This window comes from Pteropus alecto, unplaced genomic scaffold (genome assembly GCF_000325575.1).
Source record: "Pteropus alecto unplaced genomic scaffold, ASM32557v1 scaffold224, whole genome shotgun sequence".
Taxonomy (NCBI): Eukaryota; Metazoa; Chordata; class Mammalia; order Chiroptera; family Pteropodidae; genus Pteropus; species Pteropus alecto.
In genome coordinates, this window is record NW_006436289.1 from 6,175,821 (window position 1) to 6,182,724 (window position 6,904).

The 6,904-nt window shown below is 37.5% G+C and overlaps 1 protein-coding gene across 1 annotated transcript in view; it reads right to left on the reverse strand.

Moving 5' to 3' along the window:
* CUNH11orf53 (chromosome unknown C11orf53 homolog) overlaps positions 1–6,904 on the reverse strand; it is a 52,139-nt gene that overhangs the window by 2,899 nt on the left and 42,336 nt on the right. The gene's annotated exons all lie outside the window — the stretch shown is intronic.

The following is a 6,904-nucleotide window of genomic DNA, read 5'->3' on the forward strand; positions in this document are numbered from 1 at the left end:
GGAGTCTCATGTTATTTGCTGCCCTCTTGTGGCCATACTGTGTCCCTCACTTAGCTCACCAGGGCCCTGCAAGTTTGGGAAGAGAATTCCTGATACAGAAAGTTTCCCTTGGTGAAAACCCGGGAGGAAGCTGAAACTTAGAAGAGTCTTACTTAAGGTAATGCCAGTGACATGAGCGCAGAAGGAAAGAGACGAGTTTGCTAAAGACTTTCTGACAAAGTCTGACGTTGTAGCTCAGTTGTAGCAGGAAGCATGTTATCATTTAGAGCATATCCAGAGGCATCAACTCAAGGTCTGTAAAACTGATTGTTTCCAGCTGGTGGTCAGTGTGGTCTAATTAGCTAAGACCTACACACCAAGGCCACAACAGGGCTGAGCTGGGAGGAAGATGCACATGCTTGACTTTCTGACCTTCCCCCAACCACAGTAGATCACTTCTAAGCTTTGTCCCCGCCCACCCTGCCCACTCTTCTGCGGGAAGAGAAGTCAGACTCATCAAGTCTCTTGTCTCTTGTTATGACTCAGTTATACGTTACTCTATACACACAGCACTGTGGCACTTCTTATTATATTCAGTATTCTCTCACCTGACTTGCAACCCTCTTTCCAATTGACCTGCAAGCTCCACGGGGGCAGAGCTTATGTCTTAAACATGTTCTGTAAACCCAGTATTTTAATACGGTGTTCAACAATTACGTGTAAATTTATTCATTCATTCAGAAGAAATCAAAACCCCTCATAGAAACTTACAGCACAGTTCTACTCACTCCACTTTCATCTTAAATTTTTTAGCCCCAAACATCTAATCTGCTTATGAATTTGAAAGCTTCAGTTAGTGGTTTCATCATAAGTGTACTTCCCTAGGGAAAAAATTGGAGCAAATGAAAATTAATCTCAATAAATAAGGTTCCGTTTCACACCATTTATTTATATCCACAGGAGTGGTTAAGGCTGAGAACAGAATAGAGTATGTAAACAAGTCTTTTAGGGCTTATGTCTATATTTCCAATTTCTGAATAAAAACAACCACAAAGAAAAAAACCTCTCTGCTCTCTTAAGTATATATTTTTCTCCTTAAGAAGAGGAAGAATAATTATAGATGGTAAGAGAAGCTCCAGAAATTTTCTTCTATAAAAGGGAGCAGATTCCAGTGACAGTAAATGTGATTGGGAAACAATGTAGAGACATTAAAAAATGTGGGATCTTCTACTTCTCTCATTCCTTTCCCTTATCCATCTCTGAAGGTTACTAAAATTATTGAGAGAGCCTATGTCCCTTCTGAGTTTGGGATCTGCAAAGTGTGTGTGTATGTATGTGTGTGTGTGTGCATATGCGAGAGTGCCCAATACTATTATCAAGAATGCCCCCTTTTTTAATCCTCCCAGGGGTATTGAATGAAACATATATATTGAAATGAATACAGGTACATAATCCATTACATCATGGTGCCAGCATTTTAGACGCTTTAAACCCATATCAAGGGCCTAAATGCTGTTGCTTTGGCCCAATAAGCTTCTGCTAGGCAAGAGATCAAAAAGCTACCTTTATGACAGAATGAATTCTAAATTTAGGAATGAATGAATTAGGTCTGTCTTCACTGATTTTATATTTTAAAAACAACTATTTTAAAGAAGCGAAATTTTGAAAGTGCTATAAGAAAGTTATAAAATAATGGAAGCCCAAATGCCTGATAAAAACTCAAAAGGGAATAAATGAATTGTTCATTGAACTGAAAGACTCACCTGGCATCTGGACAAATGGAGCCGGAGGGGAACTGACACTTCCCTGGAAGCAAAGAGAGCAGGTGTTTCTTCTTTAGTTAAAGTTTGAATTTGAAAAAAAGATTAGGAATATACTTTAAGAGCTTTATTTGCTGACACTAAGAAATGTTATTTGGGGGGATTGGGTTGGGGGAGTCAATTGAGAGTAAGAATGCAAGTTCCAGAGAACAAAATTTTACAAGGGACAGGGAACAACCAAAGTTTTAGATTCTGGTAAACACGCCAAAAAGCATTGGCTAGATAGGTGAAATGGAATAATTTATCCTTTGTTTTTTACTGTTTGCATTAACATCCTCCATCGAATATATATTATGTGACTATGTATGTATCTACGTAGAAATGTCAGTGATACAACCTCAAGCTAAAGAACACAAAGGATTGTCAGCAACCACCAGAAGCTAGGAAAAGACAAAGAAGTGTGCTCCCCTAGGGCCTTCTGAGGGAGCCTAGCCCTGCTGATACCTTGATTTTGGATTTTCTAGTCTCCAGAAATGTGAGACAATAGTTTTCTGTTGTTTTAAGTTATCCCCTTTGTAGTAATTTGTTATCACAGCTCTAGGAAATTAATTCAAGGAGTGACTGAAATAGACAATTCACTATGGTGTAAAGTGTCATGGTCGAGACAAGATGTGGGGAGGAGGGCACCTAAGCTGGTATTAGAGATGGGATGGGGAACACTTTCTGGAGGAGATGATATACTGACCTGAAAAAAGAGTATCCAGGTGTGTAAAGTCTTAAAATACACAAAATCAAGATACCCAGGAGCAAAGTTAAATGGAAAATGTAGCTGTCATAAAGGTTAAGCATCCTCAATATCCAGTTCTGTGGATCTGAGCCCTTAGCCCCAACCCTCACAGTCCTATAGACTCTCAAGCATGGAGAGATTTCACAGAGTCTCATCCAACTTCCCACTCACCCAATGCTGAGATCCTCTCCATTATCAACACTGGGTGTGATGAAGAAATCAGCACCCCCTGAGAAACCCCATTTCTTCTCTAGGGTCCTCTGACTGTTACAAAGTAGGCTGAAGAGTCACTTTTAAAATTCTAATCTCTTTAATTCATACAGAAGAAGTTTAACCCTTCTTCCATTATGGTTCTAAAAATATTTGAAGACAAGCCATCATTTCCAATTGTCTTACTCAGGCTGCTATAAGAAATGCCACAGACTGGGCGGCTTAACATTTCTCAACGACGACATTTCTGGAGGCTACAAGTTTGAGATCAGGGTGTCAGCATAATTGGGGTCTTGGTGAGGTTTACAGATGGCTGGCTTCCTGCTGTGTCTTCATGTGATGGAAAGAGAGATCATCTTTCTCATGATCTTTTCTTATGAACCCACTAATCTTATCATGAGGTCTCCACCCATATGACCTAATCACTTCCCCAAAGACCCACCTCCTAATACCATCACAATGGGGATTAGAGTTTTATCATATAAATTCCGGGGGGACACCAATGTTCAGTTCATAGCTCTAACCTGGAATTTTATCTTTTCCAGGCAAGACAGGCTTTGAGCACTTCGAAGTAGCATAAAATTTAAGAGTGAAGGCTCTGGAACCAAAGTGTTTGAATCTCAACTCTCCTCTTTTTAGCTGTGTGATCTTGGGCACATGAAGATTAAATGAGATCATATATGTCAAGCATTTAGAATAGTGTCTGGCATAGTGTAAGCAGGATATACATGTTAGCTATTATCACTCAGATGTATTTTTATGTCCCTTCAAGTCTGTGATATAGTCCTCTAAATATATTATGATTTGTGTGTTTTCCTGTTTAATAATTTAATGCTTTTTAGAAGCAGAGGGAACTCTTGGGCATGTGAGGCCAGAGGTGGGTGTAGATTAGGTGCCTTGTATGGCAAGGAGAGGAGGCAGTAATTAACTATAGAAGTATTTGTGTCTGGGCACATTTCCCCATGTTGCTAGGGCCCGTGTTATCCGGTGTTTCCTTCCAATTCCCAGCTTTGTCTGGCTAGGTCTTTTGTTGAAGTCCTGTTTCAAGGCCCATACATACTCTGGCTTCTTCTGATTCAGCTTCCTTCTGTGTGTAGCAGGGTGTGGCAGGGCGGTAGCTGTCCTGGGTGCTGCCTGGGGAGACGTCTCATGACTATTTCACCTCCTTGTTCTGCCTGATCTACTTAAGCTGCTCTAGCTAAGGCTGGGGCCAGGAAGAAGCCTTCTGTGAGACACAGTGCACATGCCCAATTTGATAGACATAAGTATCAGCACTCTATTCTTCCCTCAGCATCTGTCAGCCATTCTTTCATCAGCTGGCATGGCTCTGCCTCTAGCCTCTACCCAAGGCATGGATAAAGCTCAGTCTCTGCCGACACAACTCCTTCAACTTTTGACTTTTCTGCTGTAAAAGCGTTCCTATCTTTCTCTTTCACCACCAACAATCCCTAGGATCTTCTTATGTTCCTCCTTTTTCTTCTACCCAGGTTTAATTATTACTGTGGAATTCCCGGCACCATACCCTTCACAACCCAATTTTAAGGCCTAAAGACTCTACAAGGCTGCACATTTATGAGTGTAGTTGATTTTATTTATTATATTATGAAAAGAAGCCTCTTGTGTTCATTGTTCCTACATAATTTTACCCTCTACCTGCTGTGAAAATTAAACACTCTATTTCCATTCTTTATGGTTACCCACAAAATATTACCTTGCATATTTAACAAAGAGTAAAATGATACCTTAAACCTCTCACTGAAAGACAAGATCCTTAGAATATTATCTCTTAGGACCACTCTCCTAATTTATGTGTATGTTATTTTCTTCCATTTTAGCTTTTTTCTTTTTATTAAACATACACAAAAATGATCATAATTATCATCATTCTATTAATCTGCATTAGATTTACTTACATATTTACCAAGTTTTTTGCTTACCCTTCTTCCAGTCCTTTTTCCTACATTCATTTTTTTCTTCTTCTAAAGTAATGCTTTAGAGAATTTCTTTTGTGTGGGTTGGTGTATTGGTGGTAAACCATTTCAGTTTTATCTGAAAACATCTTTTCTTTTGCCCTTGTATTTGAAAGATAATATTGCTGGGTTCGCAATTGTAATTTTATAGTTATTCTTCTCTCAGCACTTTCAAGATATCACTTCACAATTGGCTTCCGTGATTGCTATTGAGAAGTTTGCTGTCAACCTTAGAGTTATTCTTTGTGACAATCTTTCTTTCCTTTCTGACTGCTTTTTAATATACTCCCTTTGTCTTTAAGTTTCTTCGAGTTCCCCTCATTTTATCTAGAGGTAGATTTTAAAATGTTACCTCACTTGGTCTAGGATGTGCTTTATGTGTCTGAGGATTTACATCTTTCGTAAGTTCTGGAAAACTCACCCATCTTCTCCTTAAAGATTGCCTTGTGGGTATTATCCCTATGTTTTCCTTTTGGGACTTTGTTTAGATGTATGTTAAGCCTTTTACTTTGATCCTCTATACCCCTTAACCTCTCCTTATTTTCTCTATATCCATGATTCTCTGTTCCATATTTTGGTAGCAATTGGTATAGATTTCTTCAAATCTATATCCTGTTTACTTATGCTTTCTTCAACTGTAGTTAATTTCTTGTTTAGCTCATACATTGAGTTTTTTACATTATTAATGATTACATATTTTTTTTATTTCCATAAATTCCATTTAATTTTCAAAAAATATATTTGGCAATTTTTGATCATCTTGTTGAGTGTTCATTATTTATTGTTATTATATATTTTGTATGATAATTCTAATATCAGAAAATTCTAAGAATGTAAATGTATTGTTGATTGTTTATGCTGACTCTCATTCATAGTGGTTTGTTTCCTTATGCATTTGGTGATCTTTCAAATTTACATCTGTGAAAATCAAGGATCCTAAATTGAGGTGTCTTTTCTTCCGAAGATTTACGTATGCATTTCATGAAAGCCAGCTCCCTTCCGTGTTCCCCAGCTTAATCTTGGGGTCCCAGCTTCAGCTCCTCAACTTTGGGAACAGCAGTTCAAGGACCAGTCTTCACATCCAAAACTAATCTGGACCCCCGGCCTCAGGAACAGGTGTCCTTTGTCCTTCAATGGATATTCTGGTTTCTTTTTCTTATTGAAGTATACTTGACATATAATAAAATTCACAAATTTTAAGTGTTAAATTTGATGAATTTTGACAATGGTTACAAATTTGCCCTTTTTGGTGTGATCGCCTTCTTGTCATACAGTGTTTTAATTTTTGCTCAAACCTTTCCTCAACCTCTCATGTCAACCCTACCCAACTCCACACCCAGCTTCGGAGATTTCCCTTACTTCTTGCCAGCTCAACAATTCAGGAAAATATGTTTTATGCAGGATCCAGTTTTATTGTGGTCTTCCCATCCCCAAACCATCTAGTCTGCCTGAAACAGAATCAAATCCCTAAATATTAAAATGAGATGCAGATAATTTCCTGGTTTTTACATAGTACAAAAGCTTTTATTTTTCCATGATTTTCAACATTTCCCATCAGAGATTTAAATTATAATAGAAGTAATTCATAAATACTTGTAGTAGTTTTATAAACATACTGTTAGGCACATGGCCAAATGTGTTATATGCATTATTTCATTTAATTATCACAACAACCCCAGAAGAAACGTAATATTATTCTCATCTTAATGATGAAGAAACTAAAGCACAGAGAAAATAACTCAAGTTCCCCTATAGGTGGGTTGGTGGTGTGATGGTGGTGGGTGAGATTAAATAAGGACCTATCACCTTCTAAGCATTCTAATAACTCAAAAATAAAAATGTGAAAGCGTCATAGTTAAAAAAAAATTTAGTACAAAGGAGACTTAGAGTCATCTAGAAGCATCATATAATTATATAAAAACTCACTAAGATGATTGAGTGGGATTTATACTTTTCATCTGGTTATCTATCTATCTATCTATCTATCTACCAATTATCTATCTATCTATCTAACTATCTATCTATCTATCTATCATCTATCTATCTATCTATCTATCTATCTATCTATCTATCTATCTATCTATCATCTATCATCTGTTATCTATCTATCTATCTATCTATCTATCTATCTATCTATCTATCTATCTATCTGGAGACTTCTAATTTATACAGTTCCCTTAATCCTCTACGCCTCCCTT